The sequence below is a fragment of the Pinus tabuliformis genome, chromosome 3_2 (genome assembly GCF_031772625.1).
Source record: "Pinus tabuliformis cultivar Carrire ecotype Pingquan chromosome 3_2, CPIR1, whole genome shotgun sequence".
Classification (NCBI taxonomy): domain Eukaryota; kingdom Viridiplantae; phylum Streptophyta; class Pinopsida; order Pinales; family Pinaceae; genus Pinus; species Pinus tabuliformis.
Window position 1 is genome coordinate 1,286,301,603 of NC_142302.1, and position 26,564 is coordinate 1,286,328,166.

At 41.5% G+C, this 26,564-nt stretch overlaps 1 long non-coding RNA gene across 1 annotated transcript in view; it reads left to right on the forward strand.

The window, feature by feature from the left end:
* Window positions 1-352: 352 nt before the first annotated feature.
* The window catches only part of LOC149185441 (uncharacterized), a 96,117-nt gene continuing 69,905 nt past the window's right edge, over window positions 353-26,564 (forward strand). The window contains exon 1 of the long non-coding RNA XR_016257842.1: window positions 353-563. This is a non-coding gene — a long non-coding RNA (uncharacterized LOC149185441). The remainder of the gene's footprint in view (window positions 564-26,564) is intronic.

A 26,564-nucleotide genomic window follows, 5' to 3' on the forward strand; every position in this document is an offset into this window, starting at 1 on the left:
CTCCAGATCTAGATCAAGCCCAAGATGTTTGAACTTACTTTTCCTTTTTACACAAAATATTTAATGGAAGTTAAATTTCTAAAGTAAATAATTATATTAAAATGATCAAATTAAAGTTGATATATATCAAATTTTTAAAGTTGATATATATCAAATTTTTTGAGAATTATTTTTAATAATAACGACATCAAAATTCATTTTTCAACTATTTCCGAACCAGTGAATATGATTCATGTTGTTTTAACAAACTTATTAACCAAATTAAACAGGTAGTATTTACGTAATTAAACTTATAATAACCGAGATTAAACCCGATTAAGATGGGCATCATTATAATGGTAAACTGTCACAAACTCTCACAGGTTAACGTTGAAGCATAAATACACAACGGCGAGGTTTCAGTTTCAGATCAGTACACCTGTGAAATTTCAGATGATAAACAGCGTCTACTTTCGTTGATTATTATTTCGAGTATATACTTGTTCCCTGCAATGCGATGTGATGAATATGAGGACGAAGGGGTTGATAGGGCAGCTTATTTCGAAGTCCGCTGACGCGTTCAGGTACATTGGGATTTTCATCAATTATTTTGCTTCAAAATTAAAATGCTTTTCTTTCATTCATTCATTCCCTGGGCTTTTGTCGGTTTAAGTTATGACGTTTCCTTTTCTCTCAATCTCGCTCCAGCCCTAAGTGGCCGGGAAAGCTTGATTTCAGTATTGTGTATGATGGTATACTTTTATTTGAATTAAGAAATTGGGTTCATAAGGAGAAAGTACACAGAATGGAGTTGAGTTGGACCCATATGAATTTGGGCATCCAATCAGTCTGTTCAGATGATTATAGGTTGATGCAGGCTCAATAAACATAGGACCCGCTCAAATACTCAGGGGTAGGTACCATCGATAGGATAAAATACATATACGCTGAAGCAAAACAATTATAGATGAGACTCAAGCAACCACATCGATCAATTTTTTTTTCCATTATCAGATTCAAGTGAGACTGTCAATTTACAGAGCTGCTACTTCATTACTCTCCCAGAGGAGTCACTCTCTGCACCAGCAAACTCATGCCCAACATTTTAATTTCTCCTTCCTTACTGATTCTACTTCCATAGAATGCCACGGTTTCCCCCAGTGATCATCACTTACATCGATTTTCTATACTGAAACCGTTGTTCCTCAACATTTTCTCCAATTGGAGCTCCCAGCCAGCGGTTTCTTCTCAATTTCAGCCTCCAGCCAGCAATTTCTTCAATTAATCAGAGAATGGTACTTAACTGATGCCCCGATTCTGCTCCTGCGCCAAGAAATTTGCCCTCTTCTCCAGTGAATTAGCCGCCTAGCTGTTATGTTGTCTACGAATCAATTTCTCTTCTTGCCCATCTCCCTGTTGTCTCCTCTCCTTTTAACAATATTCCTCAACGATTTCCTTAAATTTTGACTTTCTTTTCTCGATGACAGTTTTTTGGTAAAGAGTCCACCGTAATTTTCTACGGTGGGCGGTTCATCATAGAATTTTGTTGCTGGCTCAATCAATCATGAAGATTAGATTCTTCCTCCTTGCCATATATTTCCAAACATAGCGGTGAAGTTGGTGGGGTGTGAAGGCGGTTCGCTGCCCTCTTTTGCCAGTTTTTTCCACATCAATTCAATGCAAAACAACCAATTGTGAAATCAGGATACCATGCAAACTAGGGGTTTTATGTGCTAATTCAAATAAGATCCACTGTTGGAATTTTTTTCTTGGTTATGCAGGATAATGCCTTTGTTTGGGATGTTCATGCACCAGACTTCCCCAGTTAGAAAAAGGTGAGGGTCCTGCTCATACGATTGGTGACGGTCGTTCAATTTGTGGCCCTCCTCGGTCAGTTCCTGCTGCAATTACCCATGCCATTTTTTTCAAACCTTGATTTGGCTGATGGTTTGGATGTTGCTTGGCAACTCTCTCTTTCCTTTATATCATCTGTCTCGCTACAAAATATAGCTGCTAATATTTGGAGATCCCATCCTTCCCCTCTTTTCCTGATTAGTATTTGTGGAAATTTCTTGCAATTTGAAATTCAGAAATTTCATCTCTTAACTAGAGGTCTCCTGGATCTTAACCCTGTGAATTCAGCCTCAGGGCTGTTATGAAATTCAAAACTAAACAGCAGTGTTGGCGGACAATATTTCAATTCTTAAACACTTCAAAGTTCTACACAATCCAAGAGAAAAATGCACCAGCTTTCTGATAAGTTTCAGCTCTCTAGGGGAATCTTATCATGCATAGACCAGATCTTATCTGAAAACTTCTATTCACAGTAGTAAATAACACAACAAAGTACCCTTATCTTCTTCAATTATATTGTTAACTTTCTTCAGATAATCACCATTTACTTATATCAAATCAGGAAGACACATATAGCTAGAAACTACAAACCATGAAGAACATAGGTGACCAAAAATCAAATCTGCAATTTACACAAGTGTTGGATAGTTGAAAATTTCATTAGTATGCATAAGATGAGGTTCATGTCTATAACCTTAGTTTTTTCACAGGGTTAGTACAATCCTCTACCTCTTCGAAACCCTAGCTAGGGAAAACAATGATAAACCCTAGCTCAACTAAGGAAATCCAACAAGCATGAGTCACTCAAGCTAGTCCTCCAAGGCAAGATGTCTCCTCCTCCTCTTTTTCTTCACCAAATACAATCTAGACTTTCATCTCAAAACCCAAATCTCTAAATCTCCAAGGTACGAAACCCTAACCCTAGACTTCAATATGCTTCAAGAGGATTAAGAAACCTTGGTGATTCCAAAAGGGAGAGAGAATGACTAGCGTAAAATATAAGAGAGAAAGGATGACTAGTGTGCTCCTAGTCGCATCTCTATAGAAGAGTGAATAAGAATGATGGGTATGAAGTGATTATGATATCCAATGTCTTCTTCGAGAGAAATTTCCCAAAAAAGATGTCCTCTTTCCCTTCAATAGCTCTCCTAGGGTTTCATCATAATCCTAGCGACTTCGTCGAAAAAAACAACTACAAAGAGAAAAGTAAAATGATGATGATGATAATGAAAGGACTTTCTCCCTCCGCTACACATATGAGATGTGAGGGAGGCCAAAAATACATATGTGGGCCTATGTTCTTATAAGCAACCTACAATAATCACATGTAGGCTCACACAAGTGGAGCATTACACTCTCAGGGTACACATGTTAAACTCCAAGGTGATGTCATACACAATAAGGGTTCTAAGATGATGTAACTACACAAGGTGTGTTCGCACTCCACCACAAGCCCATACAAACTCCATCGTTCCTTTTAAGCCATGTACTCTATTGGGTCCACTCCCCTTGCATAAACACTATCACAACTAGGCATCCCTGGGCCAACTCCAAGCCTCCATATAGGAATCCATCTACTACATGTTGTTTAGTGCTTGATGCACTCTTCCAAGATGCACAATGCTTTTCCTCCTAAGTAGGGTGTTCTCCAAGCAAGTGAACCTCTCCACGTGGCCATCATGAAGGACCTGTAGAAATTTGTGTCTAACTTGTAGCCCAACCCAGTTTTATGTTTTGCATGATTTAATGCTCAAACCCATCATAAAACATGAGACTGATAATTGCATTTACATAAAACATTAGGACTACTCTACCATTCAATTAGCATATCTAATACAAAAGACAAGTTACATGCACACACACAATTGTGACACAATGATTTTTGGTCAACTTGGCTCTGGAAAAACCCCACTGCTTGGGGAAAACCAGTGCTGGAAGGAGGCTATTATTTTGCTTCTTGAGAGAAATTTTTACAACAAAATTTCAAGAGAAGTTAAACTTATCTTGTCCCTTTAAGCTTCTTCACAGAGGTTCTTTTAACACTGAGTTTTCTGGGCTGATATCATTCTTCTCACAGTCCTTTACTCCAGCAAAAAATGAGGCCTCCTTTGAGCTCACTGTACACAGGGAATTTAAAGTTTGGAGCAGTCAACACTTCCAGATTTGTGGCTTGAATCCATCAGCTATAAGTCAAACTCCTGTAGCATGCTTTTACACCAAAATCAGTCCACAACTGCCTCCTGAAAATTGCGCTATACAAGCACAGACAGGCCCGAGAATTTCGCTGCTCAGGCCTGAGATTCTCGGCCTCCTTTTGACTGAGTATTGGGTGAGAAAAATGCTGCTAGAACATTGTCTCTTGCTCAGAAAACTGTTTCAACCTGAATGCTGAAGGCTAATGAAGCTGCTCCTTAAGATTCAACCATCTTTCAAGGCTTAAACTCAGCCTCTTGAAATTCGTACCAGAACTGAAGTATCTTTTGTTCTCTTGCTGTTCAATTTTCTTCACAAGGAAACCCTTCCTCCTTTCTCCAGCTGCTCTCCTCTTCTTCTCAATCTTCTCATGAGAATAATGAATGAGCTCTGCCTCCTTTTCTCCCTTTTTGTCTTTCCAATAAGATAGGAATCCTATCCCTAAGATCTAATGGCTGAGATTTAATCTTAAACCATTAGATCAAGGCTGGAGATGAGTCCCCTACTTGACCCCTCCTCATGTGGCCCCCTTTTATATTAATGAGCCTCCCTATTACTTTTAATGTTTTTAGTACCATGGTCACTTTTTCCATATAAAGTCACTTACATTATAAAAGTCGCTTTAATAAAATATAGTGTACTTAGTACTTTTTCACATAAAGTAATTTTTAAATCACGTGACTTTAATAATAAAGTGCCTAGTACATCTGTTAATTTTAGATAACGATGGTATGTTCTATACTTAAGAGCAATTTTACTTCAATTTTCTTATTAGCCCAATATCAATATCCAGATTAGCAATCACATCAACACGATAGTAAAATGCAGATAGAACATAAACAATAACAGTAGAAGACAAGCCAAGACAAAAGGACACAAGATATGGCACCAGCCAGGGACAAACCCCAATGTGGGGAAACCCTTTGATCAATTTTTCTTATTATTCTTCAAAAGTTGAGCAGAGAGAGAGAGAGTACAATATGCAATATTAACTTGCCCAATCACAGTGAAATCTGTCCCAACAAACAACAGCTACAGAAAGCAGAAAGTAAACGTTGGTCAATAGGGCAGAATTTGACCTCCAAAACAGCTTGGTCAAACTTGGTCAACTCGACCTCCAATAGCAAATCAAATCAGCCAAAAATAGTCTGAAAATATCTAGTCAAACCTGGTCAACGAAAGTCAATGCTATAGTCAAACCCTTCTGCAGTCAATGCTGATCAAATAGTACGGTCTGCCTCGTTTTCTATGCCCATAAATGCGGCTTGCCCAAACAGAGATAACCCTCACAAAACCACAGTCACACAGGTCAACGCTGCTGGTCAACGTTGGTAAAAAAACTCTTCCTGCAACTTCGGTTAGCGGTGGTTAACGCAGGAACAACACTGCCCTTCTTTGCACGTGTGGAGAGCTGCCTCAGAAATTTGTACCCAATCAATGAAGGAGAGAGAGATATGTAAGTGAGTGAAGTGTCTAAATGAGGAGGAGGCACCTTGTATTTAAATGCAAATGTTGAGGATGAATAGACGTGACTGTTGGGATTCTGAGCCTACATTAGTTTGCTGGTTGACCTTGACAATTTATCCATAAACAAAATAAATTCATAATTCCATTTGTACATGTCAAAATGAGATGATCTTTAGATCAATCCTACACCTCTCGGAGAGAGGAATCCAATAAAGATATCAGCTACCTCACATGAGCTGTCCAAGGTGAAGTTTTGCCCTATTTGCCAAATTTAACACTCCCTCTCAACTAGGGAGAACTTCACTTGCCAAACTATCTGACAATCTGTACCATTCCTGTCTCTACTCTGCTGAACCATGACGAAATAAGAAATGATCGAGAATGTATCATACCATTCTCCACTGACTCGAAGTTAGTCTCCAATAGTCGAGAGTGTGTCATAGCACTCTTAACTGACCCGAAGTCAGTTTCCATTGATCCCAGATCAATATCAAACATCCTAGCATACTAAGTACGATAGTACACGATGCGTCCATTGGTAGTACTATGGTCCCTATCCTCATTTCCCTACTCATTGGTCAGATGAGAGGTACTTCTCATGAGTCCCAGAATGCATGGGTAGGATGTACCGGCCAGAGAAGGTGAACCACTCATCGTGCTCATATGCCATAGGAGAAGGTGAACCACTCATCCTATGTATATATCAACTTGGGGTATCACAAGGGAAGGTGAACCACTCACCCTATACATTGCGCACCATTAGGGGAAGGTGAACCACTCACCCTGTGGTCGCTCATCGCTCCAAGAAGTACCCCAAGCCCCCCGGAGCTCTCAGAGCTCAACATCCATCTCATACGAGACCCTCATAAGAGGGTCTCTCCACAACTCCAAGTCGTTCACGGAAGGTTAAGAATTTGACCTTCCCCAAGGACTTTGTAAGAATATTTGCGACTTGATCATCAGTTCCAATATGACGGAGCCTTATTGCTCCCTGTTGTACCATATCTCGGATAAAGTGGTACCTAATATCAATATGTTTGGAGCAGTCATGAAACACGGGATTCTCAGAAAGACGAATCCCGCTCGGGTTGTCGCAATAAATCACGGTGGTATCAAGCACATGTCCAAACAACTCATTAAAGAGCTTCTTCAACCAAACAGCTTCACAGGAGGCCATACTAGCAGCAGTGTATTCAGCCTCAGCGGTGCTCAAAGCAACTGACTTCTACTTCCTGCTCATCCAGGATATCAAAGCAGAACCTAGAGAGAAGCAACATCCAAATGTGCTTTTGCGATCCACAACACTGCCAACCCAGCTTGCATCAGAGTAACCATGGAGCCTCACATTCTCGACAATGAATCTCAATCCATAAGTAATTGTGCCCCGAAGATATATCAAGCGATTCTTGGCAGCAATCCAATGTATGTGATGAAGCTTGACCATAAACTGACTTAATGTATTCACTGCAAAACATATGTCCGGACGAGAGTTCACCAAGAACATCAGGGCCCCCACGAGTTGACGATACTCAGAAGGATTTCCCAAATCGGGCCGAACAACACTTCCGCATAACTTCTTGAAGTTAAGTTCCATCGGAGTAGTCACGGACTTGCAGTCCACCATCCCAAATCTTTCAAGTAGCTTCACGATGTATTTTCCTTGAGAAAGGAAAATCTCACTTGTCTTTTGCCAGACCTCCAACCCTAGGAAGTAATGCATCAGTCCTAGGTCCTTCATCTCGAATTCAGAAGCCAAGTCCCTCTTAAATTGATGAATAAGAGGGTCTGCATCTGTTAGAAAGAGATCGTCCATATAAAGTACCAAGATGAGAGGTCTATCATTCCCAACCTTAAAATAAAGGTTTGGATCAACTTCACTTCTTGTAAATCCCAGCTTCATCAGATAGATGTCGATGCTCTCATATCAAGGTTGGGGAGCTTGCTTCAACCCATAGAGGGATTTCTTCAGCCTGCATACATTTGTTTGACGATCTTGAACTTCGAACCCCTCAGGGTGTTCTACATAGACTTCCTCCTTAATTGAACCATGTAAGAAGGCGATCTTAACATCTATCTGGTGTAGATTCCATCCTTGCAAGGCAGCAAGGGCTATAATCGAACGGATGGTGGTATATCGGGCAACAGGTGCAAATATCTCATCGTAGTCCACACCTTCCTTTTGAGAGAAGCCTCGAGCAACAAATCTAGCCTTGAACTTTTAAGCACTTCTATCAACTTCATGCTTGATCTTGTAGAGCCATTTTGAGGTGACAACGGATTTGTCCTTGGGTCTAGGGACCACATCCCAGACATCATTCTTCATAATTGACTCATACTCTTCGTTCATTGCATCCTTCCAAACTTGGTGCTTTACAACTTCTTCGAATGTGCAAGGCTCAAATTGAACAATGGTGCTCATTGCAGTTAAGTACCCTTGGTACCTATTCGACTTCTTACTTTCACGAAAGGTCCCCCTAGGTGCAACGTGTTTCTCAGCATCTTCGAGAGTTTCCCTAAGCCATGAGGGTCTCCTTTTTGAGGAGGAGGGCTCATGAGGGGGTGGATCAATGGGATCCATTGGTCCTTCAGCATCGGACATCGACTCATCCTGCGATTCTCCCCACTTTCCTGAATCTGCTTCTTTGTCCTTCCTTGGAATAGGAAGGTTACTAATTTTTCCAAGGGCAACATCCTCATCGAAGGTGACATCATGACTTATCTCCACTTCTCTTTGACCAGGCACAAGATTCTAAACGCCTTAGAAGTTTCACTGTAGCCCACAAATGTTCCTTTCTTCCCAAAAGCATCCAATTTACTTCTCTTTTCTTTCGGCACATGAAAATATATGGGGCTACCAAAAATTCTAAAGTGAGAAACATCAGGTTTCTTATCGGTGAAAACTTCTTCGGGAGTTTTGGAGTCCAACGCTTGATGAGGGCATCTATTTTGAACATACACGACAATGTTTGTAGCTTCGGCCCATAAGAACTTCGGAAGGCTTTGATTATGATGCATGGCACGAGTGGCTTCTATGTAGAATGATTCTTCCTTTTAGCAACACCATTTTGCTCAGGAGTATATGCGGTAGTAGTCTCCCTCTTAATGCCAGCTTCTCTACAATAATTATTGAACTCATTTGATTCATATTCGGTTCCATTATCGGTCCTCAATATTTTGATCTTGTTCTTGGTTTGATTTTCGACCATAAAGATAGTATAATATAAATATCCTCCCAAAGAGTTCACGGGCATCATACCAGATAGATCAAAATGAACCAATTGCAATATGTCGGTAGTTTTGCTATCACTTGAGGGGAATGGTCCCTTCGATGCTTTCCTTCGGCACACCCCTGACAAACAACTTCATGTTCTACTTTAAATTCGGGCATACCTGTCACCATCTTCCTCACATCGTGTAGAGCCTTATAATGTAGATGAACAAACCTTCGATGCCATAATTCGGATTGAAGTTATGTGTCGCAAGACATAGCTCCCAATGGACTTCTTCCAACTTGATATAGGTTATCAACCCTAAATCCAAGTGTAAATGCATCTTTGAAATTTTTATTCCACACACGTACCTTTCCATCGATGAATGCCACCTTGAATCCTTTGTCCTCCATCACCGAGATAGATACCAGGTTCTTCTTTAGATCAGGTACATATAGTACTTCTTGTAGATGAATGGTGTTACCTTGATTCAATTGAAGAGTAACATTCCCAACTCCCTTCACGGGATAGGTGGCATTGTCTCCAAGGATAATTTCCAAATTTGTATCCTTTTCAATCAGATTTGAAAGAGCTTCCTTATACCCAGTGAAGTGCCTTGAGGCACCACTATCAATCAACCAATTTCCTAGAGTGTCCGGAGGAGATGCAGTAGAGAGGGTAGATATAAGATAAAATTCTTTTTGCTTGTTATCAACAACATTAGATTCATCATACCTGGTGTTTCTTGATCTCTTGGGAGGGCGACCATTTCCTTGATGAGGAGCAGGAGCATTCCTTTTACCTCGGTTGTTGAATCTGCCATTCCTTTGATTGTTGTTGCCCTTGAAATTGTTGTTGTTGTTGTTGTCATTATCATGAGGTGTATCCTTTCTATTAGGACACTCCCTAGCATAGTAGCCAAACTTGTTGCAAATGAAGCATCTTCCCTTCCATTTTTGAAACCCAACCTTCCTTGACATTGCTTCTTTGAACTTGCATTGTTCTTCTTTTTAGCATGAGCGAAGAATGCAGTAGGATCATTCCTATTTGAAGGCATATCTAGTTCCATCATCCTTGTTTCTTCTTGAGAACATCTAGTCAGCAATTCTTCAAAACTTGGGCTCCTGTCGTTGTTAAGAATAGTGGTGTTGAACACATGCCATTCATGAGGGAGTCCGCTAAGGGCAATGATAGTAAGCTCCCTATTAGCAGTAGCTTCTCCAATCGAAAGATCATTTTTATCTCAGTAATTCTCATGAAGTAGGATTGAATGTCTTCACCTCTTCCCCTCTTTATATCCTTCAACTTGTTTTTGAGAAAGAGAACTTGGTTTGCATTGCTAGATTTGAACATGCCAACCAACCTGTCATATATCTTCTTTGATGTGTTCAAATCGGAGATGTAAGCAACTAAATGTTTATGAATAGAATCCGTGATGATTTTCTTGGCTTTGATTTCACCTTTCTTGTACTTTGTCTTAGCAGCAGCCGGTGCATGTGAAGGAGGTTCCAAAATCTTTCTCTACACATAATCCATAACATCTTGCTCTTCTAAAGTCAAATCAAGAGATATTTTCCATGCATGATAATCAAACCTATCATGAAGCTTATCATCAGACTTGAAGTAGGATGTGGAGGCCATTGAATCTTGTCCTTGATCAGTGATTGCTCCTCTTAGTGATTGTTCTTCTCACTCTTGCTTGGGCTTTGTCTTCACCTCAGCTTTGATACCATGTTAATTTTAGATAACAATGGTATGTTCTATGCTTAAGAGCAATTTTACTTCAATTTTCTTACTAACCCAATATCAATATCTAGATTAGCAATCACATCAACATGATAGTGAAATGCAGATAAAACATAAACAATAATAGTAGGAGACAAGCCAAGACAAGAGGACACAAGATATGGCGCCAGCCAAGGACAAACCCCAATGTGGGGAAACTATTTGATCAATTCTTCTTATTATTCTTCAAAAGTTCAACAAAGAGAGAAAGAGAGTACAATATGCAATATTCACTTGCCCAATCACAGTAAAATCTGTCCCAACAAACAACGGCTACAGAAAGCCCTAACCAGAAAGTCAACGCTGGACAACAGGGTAGAATTTGACCTCCAAAACAACTCGGTCAAACTTGGTCAACTCAGCCTCCAACAATAAATCAAATTAGCCCAAAAACAGTCTGAAAATATCCAGTCAAACCTGGTCAACGAAAGTCAATGCTGTAGTCAAACCCTTCTGTAGTCAACGCTGGTCAAACAGTATGGTCTACCTCATTTTCTTTGCCCATAAATGTGGATTTCCCAAACAGAGATAATCCTCACAAAACCACAATCAAACAAGTCAACGCTAGTAAAAAACTCTTCCTGCAACTTTGGTCAACACTAGTCAACGCAGGAACAAAACTGCCATTCTTCGCACGTGTGGAGAGCTGCCTTAGAAATCTGTACCCAATCAATGAAGGAGAGAGAGATATGTGAGTGAGTGAAGTGTCTAAATGAGGAGGATGCACCTTGTATTTATATGCAAATGTTGAGGATGAATAAACGTCACTGTTGCGCTTCTGAGCCTACATTAGTTTGCTCGCTGACCTTGACAATTTGTCCATAAACAAAATAAATTCATAATTCTATTTGTACATGTCAAAATGAGATGATCTTTAGATCAATCCTACACCTCTCGGAGAGAGGAATCCAATAAAAATATCAACGGCCTCATATGAGCTGTCCAAGGTGAAGTTTGGCCCTAGTTTCCAAATTTAACAACATCTCCACATAAAATGTTAACTATCCCCTATGATATCAATAAACTCATAATATCACTTAGATAGAAGCTGATTTATGTGTCTCCCTATACCAAAAGGAGAAAAGCCTATGAAACATCTCCTTGGTATTTTTTCAACACTCCCTCCGTTACTTTTTTAACACTCCCTCTTACTGAGGAAGGTGTTTCTCACCATTCCCATCCTGTCTCTGAAGAATACATGTTTGCCCCTTGGCAAATACTTGGTGGGAATGTATGCTACTCGTTCATCAATGGATATAAACTCAAGCTTCACAACTCCCCTCTGAACCGGTCTCTGATGAAGTGGTATTTGATCTCTATATGCTTTGATCAGTCATGAAACACTGGATTCTCAGAGAGTTTAATACAACTCTGATTATCACAGTATATTGTAGTTGGTCTCAACCTCTGACCAAATAAACCAAATAGCATCTTGCGAAGCCACAATGCCTTGCAACTTGCCTGACTAGCTGCCATATACTCTGCCTTTGCGTTGCTCAATGCCATTGACCTCTGTTTCCTGCTGAACCATGACACAATTGCTAAGCCCAACGAGAAACAACACCCGAAAGTACTCTTCCTGTCACTAGCACTGCTAGCCCAATTTGAGTCCGTGCAACCAATCAATCTGACTCCATTACACTTGTGCAACCAATCAATCTGACTCCATTACACCTGACATAGTTCAAACCATAATCCACTGTGCCCTGTAGGTACCTCAACACATGTTTCACAGCGACCCAGTGCACTCTCCTAGGCTCCATCATAAACTGACTTAGTGTGTTGACTATGAAACATATATCTGGCCTAGTGTTGACCAGATACATCAAAGAACCGATCAACTGACAATACAAAGTGGGGTTCACCAACTTGGAATCCAAAGCATGCAACTTCTTCTAGTTGATGATAATAGGAGTAGCCATAGGCCTTCAACCCTCCATACAAAATCTCCTCAAGATATCACCTGCATCCATGCCCGAGCCAATGAATATATGTCCATCCTCCTGCCAAACCTCCAACCCCAGAAAGTAATGCATGAGTCTCATATTGGTCATATCAAACTCTGAAGCAAGATCTCTCTTGCAGTGTTGGATGAGTCTGTCCTCTCCTGTAATAAACAAATCATCCACATACAGAACCAAAATGAGTGGATCGTCACCAACCATAATGAAGTATAGGTTCGGATCAACATCACTCTTTTGGAAACCCATCTGCTGCAAGTAGGCATCTATCCTCTCGTATCATGCCCTTGGCGCCTGCTTCAGTCCATAAAAGGATTTCTTAAGCCTGCACACATGAGACTCCCTCCCATGAACCTCAAAGCCTTATAGCTGCTAAATATATACCTCCTCTTGTATAACACCATTGAGAAAAGGTGGTCTTCACATCCATCTGGTGAATCCTCCAACCCATCTCAGCTGCTATTGATATGACTACTCTAATGGAAGTATAACAAGCAATTAGAGTGAAGGTTTCCTCATAGTCAACTCCCTCTACCTATGAGAACCCCCGCACCACAAACCAAACTTTGAACTTCTCTACGCTGCCATTTGCAACATGTTTGTTCTTGTAGAACCACCTGGAAGTCACCACCGACTTCCCCTCAAGTCGTGGCACTACCTCCCAGATATCATTCTTCATCATGGAAGCATACTCCTCCACCATGGCATCCCTCTAGATCTGTTAACTGGCGGCTTCCTCAAAACTAGCTGGCTCTGTCTCCACAACATTTGCTACAAAGCCACCCAACCTCTCTAGTGGTCTGCTCTCCCTCACTAATCACTTGGGTTTCCCCACAGCCTCCTGAGCCTCCTTCAGGGTTTCCCGAAGCCATCTTGGCTTCCTCTTTGTTGTAGTAGCCTCTTGTGGTGGTATGTGAAAATCCTCAACTGATGCCTCTCCTCCTGACGAGGAAGGCTCTGTTATAACCAATGGAGATCTTGGACTTTGAGATCCTGCACCTGACGATCTTGCACCGGGTTATCCTACATTTAGTGATACTGGAGTTTGAGACCCTGTCACCACTGAAGTAGATGATCCTCTTGATCCCGATGTGCCACTTGATGCTCCTAAAACCTGTGGTGTGGCCCCCTGCTGCTCTACTTGATCAACCTCCCAAGACCTCCTCAAAGCCCTCTCCTCCTCAAATCTCACATCCCGCCTTTGGACAACCTTCCTTAGTGCAGGAATATAGATACGGTCGACCCAGTTGGTCTCATTGTAACCCACTAGGATACCCTTCTCTGCAGTGGGTTCCAACTTTGTCCTCTTCTCCTCAGGGACATGAGAATATGTAAGGCACCCAAAGATCCTGATGTGCCCAACTTCTGGCTTCTTGCCGATAAACACCTCCTCAGGAGTCTTGCTCCCCAAGACTCTGTGTGGGCTTGTATTCTGCAAATACACTGCAGTGTTACACGCCTTGGCCCACAAGAAGAAAGGTAAACTTTGATCATGCAACATAGCTCTAGCTGCACCCACTATGGCCCTGTTCTTCCTCTCTGCCACCCCATTCTGCTGGGGGTTATAAGGCACTATAAACTCCCTCTTGATGCCCGCACTCCTACAAAACTCCTTCATCTTCGTGGAGGTATACTCACCCCCATTATCTGATCTCAACACCTTGATCTTCTTCCCTGTCTGGTTCTCTACAAGAGCCTTAAACTCTTGGAACCTCTTGAAGACCTCATCCTTGGTCTTTAGAAAGAAAATCCAGGTCTTCCTGGAGTGGTCATCAATGAAGGTCACATAGTACTCACATCCAGTCAATGATACATGAGACATAGGACCACAAACATCAAAGTGTACCAAATCAAGGATACCTGCAACTCTGCTGTCACTACTCACGAAAGGTGACTTGGTGTACTTTCCCAAAGCACACCCCCTGCATGCATCATGATGCTCCATGCTGAAGTTAGGAAAACCTGTAACCATCTCCCTCAACATCTTGAAAGCTCCATGGTGCAAGTGGGCCATCCTCTTGTGCCATAGCTCACACAACTCACTACTACTAGTCTGCGCCACCAAGGCTCTAATAGGTTGAAACATAAGCCTATATAGCCTCCCACTCCAGGTTCTAATCACATGAGCAAACTTGATATTGGATTCTCTAGGATATATCAACACTTGTCCCTTTCAGAACAACACCTCATACCCTCTGTCCTCCAAGCTAGAGACTAATATCAAGCTCTTCTTCCACCCCGGAACATAAAGAACATCAGTCACTTTCAGAGGAGGTAATGACTTCCTCTGAAATGATACTATCCCCACTCCTGCTGCTCTGACCTTGGAGTTATTTCCAAGCACAACTCCCAAGTCAATATCATCCTCTAAGAGACTCGAGAAGTACTTTCTCACTCCGGTCATATGGCAAGATGCTCCACTGTCAACAAACCATGCATGGGAAGATGTAATGTGAGTGGTTAAACTCACCACCAAGGCAAACTCATCCACCTCTACTGATAAGGCAAACTCAGTGTCAAATCTGGAAGCGAAATCATCCACCTTTGCTGAAGCTGCAACTCCTTGCTTCTTATTCTTCTTGTTGGGACACTGAACCTCATAGTGACCCATCTTCCCACAAGCAAAGTATTTCACTTTGGTCATGTCCTTTTCTTTCGCCTTTTGCTTCCCCTTCTCCTTCTTTGCTCAACTAGAAGACCCTTTCTTGTCCTTCTTCTTGCCCTTCGCTGCAAGGGTGACATTCTCCTCACTTCCCCCACCACTCTTGCTGCCCACCTTAGCACTCCTCCTGATCTCCTCCTGGATGAAATCGTCCCACATCCTCCTCCAATCTGGAAGGTGCTCTCTGGCCACAATGCCATGTATGAATCCATCCCATTTCTCAGTGAACCCATCCAATGCAATCCTGACCAACTAGTTCTCTAGGATAGCCTCTCCCATGATAGCCAACTCATCCTTCCCCGGTAGATCTTGGTGCGGTATGAGGTCACAGTGTCGGTCTTGGTCATCTTGGTGTTGTGTAGCTTCTGCCCCAACACCATCTTCCTGTTCTCATTAGAACTTTGGTGTAATGAGACCAAGGACTCCCACATCTGGTAGGAAAATCTCATCCCAAACACATGAGGGAATAAATGGTCCTTGATGGCATCTAGAAGGATCCTCTTAGCCTTCACATTCTTCTTGTTGAAGTCCACTAACTGAGCTGGGTCAGTAGGTGGTTGCACAAGAGCTTCAACAATGTCCCACACTTCAACTTCCTCCAGTAAAAGCATCATTCTCTCCTTCCAAGGGCCAAAATTATCAGCCCCTGCCAATCTGTCCTCTACCCTCAACCCTGTTGCCATGACCTTCCCAACCAACAAATGAAGCAAATCTGTGAACTAGAACTTTCCTCCCTCTCAACTGCTGAAGTCTTTGGGTTTTTGACAAGGTTTTACAAGTTTGTTCATTGTTAGCAGAAGTTTAATGCTTGCTGGTCTTTGTATCAGCTGTGACAAGATCTCTGGTCTGACCCCTCTTTGGCTCTGATACCATGTAGAAATTTGTGTCTAACTTGTAGCGCAACCCAGTTTTATGTTTTGCATGGTTTAATGCCCAAACCATCATGAAATATGAGACTAATAATTGCATTTACATAAAACATTAAGACTGCTCTACCGTTTAATTAGCACAAGTAATACAAAAGACAAATTACATGCACACACACAATTGTGACACAATGATTTTTGGTCAACTTGACCCTGGAAAAGCACCACTACTTGGGGAAAACCAGTGTTGGAGGAGGCTATTATTTTGCTTCTTGAAAGAAATTTTTTACAACAAAATTTCAAGAGAAGTTAAACTTATCTCATCCCTTTAAGCTTTTTCACAGAGGTTCTTTTAACACTGAGTTTTCTTGGCTGACATCATTCTTCTCATAGTCCTTTACTCCAGTGAAAAATGAGGCCTCCTTTGAGCTCACTGTACACAAGGAATTTAAAGTTTGGAGTAGTCAACACTTCCAGTTTTATGGCTTGAATCCCTCAGCTATAAGTCAAACTCCTGTAGCATGCTTTTACACCAAAATCAGTCCACAACTGCCTCCCGAAAATTGCGCTATACAAGCACAGAGAAGCCCAAGTATTTCGCTCCTCAGGCCCGAGATTCTCAGCTTCCTTTTGACTGAGTATTGGGTGAGAAAAACGCTGCCAGAACACTGTCTCTTGCTCAGAAAAGTGTTTCGACCTGAATGCTGAAGGTTAATGAAGCTGCTCCTTAAGATTCGACCCTCTTTCAAGGCTTAAACTCAACCTCTTGAAATTCATACCAGAACTGAAGTATCTCTTGTTCTCTTGCTGTTTGATTTTAATTTTTCTTCACAAGGAAACCCTTCCTCCTTTCTCCTGCTGCTCTCCTCCTCTTCTTAATCTTCTCATGAGAATAATGAATGAGCTCTGCCTCCTTTTTTCCCTTTTGTCTTTCCAATAAGATAGGAACCCTATCCCTAAGATCTAATGGTTGAGAACTTGAGATTTAATCTCAAACCATTAGATCAAGGGTGAAGATGAGTCCCTTACTTAACCCCTCTTCATGTGGTCCCCTTTCTATTAATGAGCCTCCCTAGTACTTTTAATGTTTTTATTACCATGGTCACTTTTTCCTCATAAAGTCACTTTACATTATAAAAGTCACTTTAATAAAATAAAGTGTACTTAGTACTTTTTCACATAAAGTAACTTTTAAATCACATGTGACTTTAATAATAAAGTACCTAGTACATCTCCACATAAAAAGTACATTAGCCCCCTTGATATTAATAAACTCATAATATCACTTAAACAAAATGTGATTTATGTGTCTCCCTAGGCCATGTTACCCACCACCTATGGGTGACACCCATATGAATTTTTTTCTCCTAGATTGTCTTCAGCCGGCAGCCAACAACCCCTTGCAGCCCCAGATAGTTCAATGTGCCACCATCTTGTTAGTTTTTGTAGCATGGATGGTGTTCTAGTCTCAAGACTATGTGGAGAGAGGCTAAAACACATGAGTTCTCCATAACCCAAAAATCGTTTCTGAAAATTCCACCTAGAAGTATCTCAATTAGATTATTAGGCTATTTTTAAATATTTATTAAGTCTAAACTTAGAAAAAGGGGTTAATTAATTATTATTAATTGAGAAAGATGTGAATCATCTAAAAACTCACACAGATCGACTAAGAAATAATCTTAGCCCTTGGTTAAGTTTTAATCTTGGCCGTTGGAGTCCCAACAAAAGATTATAAGAAGTAGTCAATGGGTAGATGGAGAACACACACTTGAGATCGATTTCCTTGGGTAGTTCGATTTTTCAAATAGGAGCAGCAGTTGCCGGAAGAGTTCGAGCCAGAGAAGGGAAGTAGAGATAGAGAGGCGCAGAGACAGTGAGGCCAGAGGAAGATTTTTCAGATTCGGTGAGTACTTTGCAGAGAGGCCGAGATTTTCTCCAGGAGGCTGTGCAGAAGCCTTAAAAGGGAAATTCAATTTTGTTGAGGTGAAGCTGGTTTTCAGTTCTAGAGGCCGGAAAGTATTTCCAGAGTGCTGGAGAGACAGTTTCCCAGTCAGTAGCAGGTAGAACGACTTGATTTGTAGGAGTTCCAGGTTGAGTGATTGAGGGACTGCACAAAGGTGACGTAGGGCTTGAGCAGAGCACAGTGGATGACTTGTTTTTCAAGGGCAGCCAAGTGCCGAGATTGCTCAGAGTGAGGGTAATATCCCTCAGATAATTTTTGGCAGTGTTTTCTTTGCAGGATTGCCAGTTTTCGACATTTAGATTGTACTCAAATTATTTCATCGCTGCTTAATAATTAAAACCCTCAGCTGTAGCACTGGTTTTCCCAAGTTGGGTTTTTCCAAGGACATTTGTCCAAAAATAATTGTCATATTTTTATGTGTGTGTGCATATTTCTCAGTTTCCAACGCTATTATTTTCCGCAATAGTTTTGTGAAGATTTTAGTATGTTTATTTCGTTATTGCCGTAGCAATAAACTGCTAATTTAATTAGCAGTTAAGAGAAATAATTCCAATTGTTGCAATAGGAGTTCAGCAATGAAATTTTCACATGGTATCAAAGCGATTTTGATTAGACGGGGAAGCTCAGAGGCAAAGGCAGAAATTCGTTGTTCAAAGGGAGCAACATGACGACTTTTTGGGTTTTGCGCTGCGTTGGCCAAATAGTTTGAACTGTTGGGAAGACGGTTCGATTTTTTTGGTGTAGGTGGCTGGAAAAATTCGCAAAGCCCAGTAGCAGTTCCAACTGGTAGTAGTGAAGCCGGGAAGCAATTCCAATGAGGCATATCATGATTTTCGCTGTATAAATTCCTTGTTTGGGTGCAAAAGGGTTTTGCAGCAGCTGAATCAACGTCAGGTGAAAGAAAAGAGCACACACAGAGGGAAATTTCTCTCAGAGGGTTTCTAGCCTAGAAATCCAATTTTTCCAGTTGCAGTCGACAGTAGTTGCAAGCAGAATTCTTCACTCCAGAAGGGAGTGCGAGTAGCAGATTTAGCAGCCGGGCAAAGGAAGAGGGAGGTTTTCGAGATTGCCGCAACTCGACTTAGAGTTCAAGATAGGTTGGAGGGGGGCCTCCAACTATGTCATCTGGGAGGCTAGGATGTCCTTCCTTCTGGATGAATATGGCCTGAAAGCCTACGTAGATAATGTGGTGGCAGTACCCCAGGATGTAGATCAGCTGAAGAAGTACATGAAATAAATGGTGAAGGCAAAGCGGATGATCTTGGATGGAGTTCGAGATCATATAGTCTCACATGTGGCAGACAAAGGTATGACCAAGGAAATGTGGGATGCTCTCTCCCAGCTATATCAGAGTTCTTCTGAGAAGCGGAAGATGTTTCTCCAGGAGAAGTTGAGAAGCATCAAGATGTAGAAGGGTGAAGGCATAGATCCCTTCCTCACTAGAATTTGGGAGGTTCGAGATCAACTTGCAGCGGTTGGGGAGGCACCTCAACCAACAAAGCTGGTATGGTTGGCACTAAACAGTGTTTCAGAGGAATGGCAAGTCTTTGTCCAAAGTATCTTTCGCCGAGATAATTTGCCTAGATGGGACAGGATGTGGGTCTTCCTACAACAAGAGGAGTTGAGGTGAGCTCTGTTAAAGAGCACCATCAACAGAGGCAACAACAAGAGCGTGAAGGGTGAGAAGGACGAGGAGAATGTGGCCCTTGCATCAAAGGGTCCCAGTCAGGGACAAGGGGAGAAGAAGAAGAAGAAGTACCTATCTAAGGTCAAGTGCTTCAGGTGTGGCGAGTTTGGCCACTACAGTACTTAGTGTCCTCTCAGGAAGAAGGACAAGCAGGAGAAGCAAGACCAGGCGACAACATCCGCAAAGATAGATAAATTGTCCTCCAGGTTGGAGGAAGACTTCGCCATGTTTGCAATTATACCTCTAGGAGTGAGGTGGGGCGATATGGAGTTGTAGTGCATGAGTTGCGCAAATTGGGGCAGGGTCCACTGAAGTGTCTTCCTCATGGATCATTACCTTGCTACGAAGGCCCACAGTATTCAATAGCAGGATGGATCAATGTCAATTGATGCAGTCAAATTCTGGAGTGACAGTTGCAAACTAGTTGTAGTTAGGTGTTGAGGAGTGCAGAGCAGTGTTGACAATAAAGCAGGAGGCTCAGTAGCAGAGTCAGCAACAACACAAATTCCTTAGTGGACAGTGCAGAGGCTAGTAGCAATCAGATGCTCAGGAGACAGATGCAACACAGAGACAATTGATTCAACATTTTGGATGCTTCTCAGTTGTAGTAGTTGCAGTTGCAACAACAACGGATGAGAGGGAGTTGTAGTGCATATGCAGAGTTGGCAACAGTATAGCAGTGTCAGCAGCAACACAAATGCAACATCAAAGTTGCACAGTGGTTGGTGGCATAGTTTTAAAACCCAAAACTAGTGACAGTCCGGTCCACCTATCAAATCGGGTTTCAAACTGGAATCGGTCAAACTGGAACTAGTCAGATCTCAATGAACCAATCTTTAAAAAAATGCATGAAATAATTAGTTTTTAATGAAAAACTATTTTTAAGATTTGAAACCATGATTCCAAACCAATAGAGAAAATATGCAAAGTTTGTTCATCTATATACCAGGTAAAGGTGAATATGTCAAATTGGCACCGAGTGCAATACATATCAACAACATAATACATAATCAATGAGGCTCTAAATGGCCTCTAGAGTCCAAAAACAATGTTATAAGCTATGGGGTCACTAGCCTACTACAAGTCTACATATCAGTGATCAACATGACCACTCCTCGTCATGATCAAACTCATCACCACTACTAGACAAGGGATCATCAACATGAGCTACATAAATAATCTGGCTAAGTGTTTGAGGACTCCTAAAACTCCTTTGCAACCTTAGCAATAGTGGTAGTAGTAGCAGCAAAAATAGACATCAAAACTACAAATCACTGATCAACATGATCACTCATGAAACTCATCATTGATTCAACGCTACTAAAAATGGAATCATCAACAAGAGATACATAAACATTATCTCTCTCAAAGTCTTCAGACTTGGATTTCTCAACCTTATAATATGATAGAAATTGAAGTTTAGCATGCATAGCTAGTGATTTTGGTTTGAGTGAAGGGTTCATCTCCTCAGCCTTATAATGTGGTAGAAAAAGCTTAGCATCCCTACCAATTATTTTCCTTGGAGTAAAGGGTGCATTATTGGTAAGGCCATGGCAGAGGAGTTCAACAATCAATACCACCAACATCAACAAAGTTCAAAAATCAATGCCACCAACATCAAGGTTCTTAAAGGGCTTCATGCTCTTGATCAAACGTCAATCTCATACCCTCATGCATGATAGAATCAAATGGAAACATTGCAAACCCCCAAACCATGAAATCCTGAAAACCATTAAGTCTGCTGAATTTTGAGTGAACTCTAAAATTCTGGTTTCTCCATATGAAATCTAATGAGGTCGAAACCACTCTCAAACATCTTGAATCATTTCATGGTAATGTTAAAAATTTAAGTAAAAGGATGAAAATGAAAAATAAAGGAAATGTCACTTTTACTTTAAGAATTTAATATTACCATTTGGCATTGATTGCTAGTGTTGTTAGGGTTTATATGTGTGAGGCAAATGAGAGGGGAGGCATGCTTTTCTTACATGGGTTGTTTTTGGAGGGAAACAACCCCAAATTCCCCTCAAAACAACATCAAAACTCACAAAACTGTATTATGTGGGGTTTGTAGTTGGCCTGGCAATAAACCGACCAATTTATGAAGGAACCGATCGGTTTATGGGAAGATCGGTCGGTTCCTTCATAAACCCGCCGGTTTGGCCGGTTTTTGTGGTTTTTTGGCGAATTAGGCCCATAAACTGGATTTTTTGTCCGGTTTGACCCGATCGTCCAATGAACCGACCGATTTAACTGATTTCCGGTTCAAGCCGACTGATTTTTAAAACTATGGATGGTGGGTAGTGGCAGTCCCTCACAGTGGCCAGACATCAGCAACGTACAGAGAGTGATACAGAGACAAGGTGTTGTACTAGTTGTGCAACACTAGAACACCTTCCTCGCTAAGAGGGAGTGTTAGTTTTTGTAGCATCAGATGGTGTTCTAGTCTCGAGACTTTGTGGAGAGGCTATAACACAGGAGTTCTCCATAACCCATAAATTGTTTTTGGAAATTCCACCTAGAAGTGTTTCAATTAGATTATTAGCCTATTTTTAAATATTTCCTAAGTCTAAACTTAAAAAAAGGGGTTAATTAATCGATATAAATTGAGAAAGGTGTGAATCATCTAGAAACTCGAACGGATCGACTAGGAAAAAATCTTAGCCCTTGATTAAGTTTTAATCTTGGCCGTTGGAGTCGCAACAAAAGATTATAAAAAGAAGTCGATAGGTAGATGAAGAACACACACTTGAGATCGATTTCTTTCTGTAGTTCGATTTTCCAGAGAGCAGCAATAGTTGCCAGAAGAGTTCGAGCCAGAGAAGGGAAGCAAAGACAGAGGGGGGCAAAGATAGTGAGGCTGGAGGAAGATTTTCCAGATCCGGTGAGTGCTTTGCAGAGAGGCCGAGATTTTCTCTAGGAGGCTGCGTAGAGGCAACACAAAAGCCTCAAAAGGTCAAATCGATTTTGCTGAAGTGAAGTTGGTTTTCAGTTCCAAAGGCCAGAAAGTATTTCTAGAGTGCCGAAGAGACAATTTACCAGTTAGTAGCAGGCATGATGACTTGATTTGCAGGAGTTTCGGGCTGAGCGTTTGAGGGATTGCGTAAAGGTGACACAAGGCCTGTGTAGAGTGTTGAGAAATCTAGGGCATCAATAGTTAGGTGATTCTCTTCCATTAGTAACTGCTTGTGAGTGATTTTTACAACTTTAGATTAGGATCTTCTTTACTTAAGTTATTAGTGTTCTTCTTCATCAAACAAATACCAATACATGAACATAAATAGACAAGAGACACAGAATGTAGGCTATGAGCCAGGGCCAAAACCTCTCACTCTTTGAGAGGAAAACCCGCACAAATTCTTCTTATAGAGATTCCAATTGACGAATACCAAGACCAAGACCCTTGACCTATTAGCCACTCCAAGACCAAGACACAAGTCCTCTTCCACCTTCTTGTTTACTCTCTCTCGGTTCCTTCTACTTCAGATTTCGCACCATATGTGATGACACCGAACTGTGGTCATTGAGTTTATCAAGGATGCCGAACCTCTCCTAGTAGCATCGAATTTTGAAGTCATATCACAGAACCATAGTCACTGTTGATAGTACCGAGACCTTCTCCCTTGCAATAACATTGAGATCTTGTCACAGACTTGTGACCTTCTTCCTGTCGTGGCACCAAATACTTCTTTTTTGCGAGGCAAAGATTACACTGAGCTTCTTGCTATGATATAGCACTAAGACAGTGAGGGGATGTCACTGTGGTATCAAAGAAACTTTTCTAGAGTTCTCTGCTCCAATCCGCATTGTTATCTCTACAATTACATCGATATTTTGTGTACCCTTATCCGAGCCTCTTCCTGAAATGATATCCGAACGCTTGATTGTAACTGTCCATCCGAATTTCAGAGTGTGATCCAAACTTCTTCACTGTGATTAGCCCTAAACAAATCCTCGCTGTCCCTTCCTTACCTATTCGAGTTCCTTCTAATTTGACGCCCGAATTTTAGAGGTAATCCGAATGACTTGACTGTGGAAATACGAAGATCCTACACCCATATATATAGTTGTTGTCCCATGTAAATAAGCCGACCTATGAACCCGAAGAGGTGTGTCTCCATTTAGGTGAGCCGACATGAATCCTTCTCTTTATCTTGAGGCCGACTTGAAGAGGAGTAACAAGTGCTTGTCTTGGAGGGCTATTTGACAATCCTATAGACTTGTATACATTTGTAACATGCCCAAGAAGGGCTCTCCATACATGACATTGACTCTTTAACTTTTATGACAAATCCTAAAGGCTCTCAATGGGAGCCATCTAAAAATAAAATCTCTTGCTCATGAAACCCATGAAGCAAGCATACAATCATTTTATTTTTCTTCTTTACATCAATTACATAAAAATCACAATTACACATGTCATTATGAAGATCGAACCTAGTGACACTTTTCAACATAGAGCAGAGTGGACAACTTGCTTTTTAGGGGCAGTTAAGTGCCGAGATTGATCGGAGTGAGGGTAATTTCCCTCAGATAATTTTTGCCAGTATTTTCTCTGTAGGATTTCCAGTTTTTGGCATCCAGATTGTACTCAAATTATTTCGATGCTGCTTAATAATTAAAACCCTCAGCTACTGCACTGGTTTTCCCAAGTTGTGTTTTTCCGGGGACATTTGTCCAAAAATAATTGTCATATTTTTATGCGTGTGTGCATATTTTTTAGTTTCCAGCACTATTATTTTCCGAATTATTTTTGTGAACATTGCGGTGTGTTTATTTCGTTATTGCCTTAGCAATAAATTGCTAATTTAATTAACAGTTAGCAGAAATAATTCCAGTTGCTACAATAGGATTTCAACAAGTGAAATTTTCACACATCTCCGCCACCTGACCCAACCATTATGCACCCTTGCCTATCTATCATGATCGTATGTTTGAAGTTGGGCCTTCCAACCCCGAAGGTATGGCTTTCATTATGTAGTTGGGTTTTTTTGCTTACTTATCATGGACACTTCTGGGCATGGATTGGTGGGGGGATTCAGTAGAAATAATGGGCCTGGTTTGTACTCTTGTCCCCTTGTCAAACTTGGTGGTTACTCTTGTATCCTAGTCACGTGGGATCTCTTTTACTGGCTACTTGCTTTAGGAGTGGCACTATATGTGAAATCTCGATTTTTGTTGCGTGGTTCCGCTTCCCGACACCACATATGTCACTACCCTCCACTCATTATAACCCCTTTTCACATATTTCTCATCCTGGTCCACATTTGTCCATTGGGACCACAAGGAGTTAGCCTCCCCCTACCCTTGTCCACACTTTGGGTCGGGCCTAGAACGATGCCCTGGAGGTTGATGCAGGTAAAAAGAAAGTAAAAAGCATAATTTGGCCACTCTCAACAGGAAATGTACCATAAAATGCAAAAGATGGCTGGACATACAAATTTAGCACGTGGGCAAAAACCAACATGAGCTCTACCCCTATCATCATAGCCATCACCCTAGTTCTTAGGGCCCCTCATATTGGCCCCCTGCATCATTAAGGAACCCATGATTGTCCCAACCCCTGGTGGGCGATGAATTGCCCAACCTTAAGGGGGTAATCACTACTATATCTTACACATCATGCTCTCATTCCCTGGAGCCCCGAGTAATTATAAAAGAAAAATCAATAAAAGGCAAAAGACATATGAAGAAGGGTGGAAAAACAAAGGTCAGGGTAACTCATGTACCACGATTGCTCCCTCTTACATCTATACACCCAAGTGTGGGCCTCCCTCATCATAGCTACCCTTGTACCATGGCTTGGAACCTTCCCTTGCTACCCCACTCCGTTCCATTAGTAATTCACATGCCACCTGCCATATGGCGAATGTACCATGGACTTGTCAATTCCTTAGAGGTTGAAACCACCTAATAGGGTCCTTGATTAACCTCTTTCTTGAACTTGGAGACACCTATACACTCTAAAGCCCATTATGGAAGGGCATGCCACTATGAAGTGCCCACTTGGTTCCATGGCTTGTAAGCTCATTTGCTCAATTACACTAATGATTTGTTGTACTGGAAGGTGAGGAGACACATTAGATCTTATGCAGGATTGCAAGTGGGTCTTCATCTTGGGGTTTGGTATCCTTATACGGGGTCCAAGCCTTCCATCGGGTCATATTGGCATTTATAAGGTGTGGATTGAGAGCCATGGGCCTCCGCTATAGCAAAGAGTAGATAGGCATGCCATGGGATCCTTTAGCACCGCTCATTGCTCGCTTGTGTTCCACTTATTTGATGATGATGATGCACTTGGACCACCTTGCCCAATTGGCTACACACTTGCATGACACACTTGACAGTTGATCCAGAGCCTAGATGGGGTTGTGTCTCACCATGGGAGACAAAGGGAGGGCTTGCATCATTGTTCCAACCCTTGCAGATGGGATACATGCTTGTTTGATTCAGTTGGAGACCCATGAGGATGTTTTTGTGCCCCCACAACCACTTTGGGGCACCATAGGTCATTTGTTTAGAGATCAAGGGGCCACCCCCTTCATCACTGGAGCCCTTCCACTCATGTGGGCACATTTTGGACTTCATTTGGCCTTCCAATGACCCTCCTAGCTACTTGTTTATCATTTTGGCCCTCTTGAGAGGCTTATTTTTCATATTATGGAGCTATTTGGTGGGCTTGTCACCAAAAGGTTGTTATTTGTACATTATTTTATTATTAGGGGCATCATTAGGCCTAATTAGGCAATTTGAATCCCTTAGAGGATCATATAAATTGATGAGAGGTTCATTTCATTTCTCATCATCACTTGGATTTGGGATATATCTTTCTAAAGATTTCAAACCTGCAATTTGTGGAATGATTTGGATGATTAAATGCATTTTGATGTGTGGAATATTTTCGCTATCTCTCTTGGAGCTTCTATTTTGCAAAT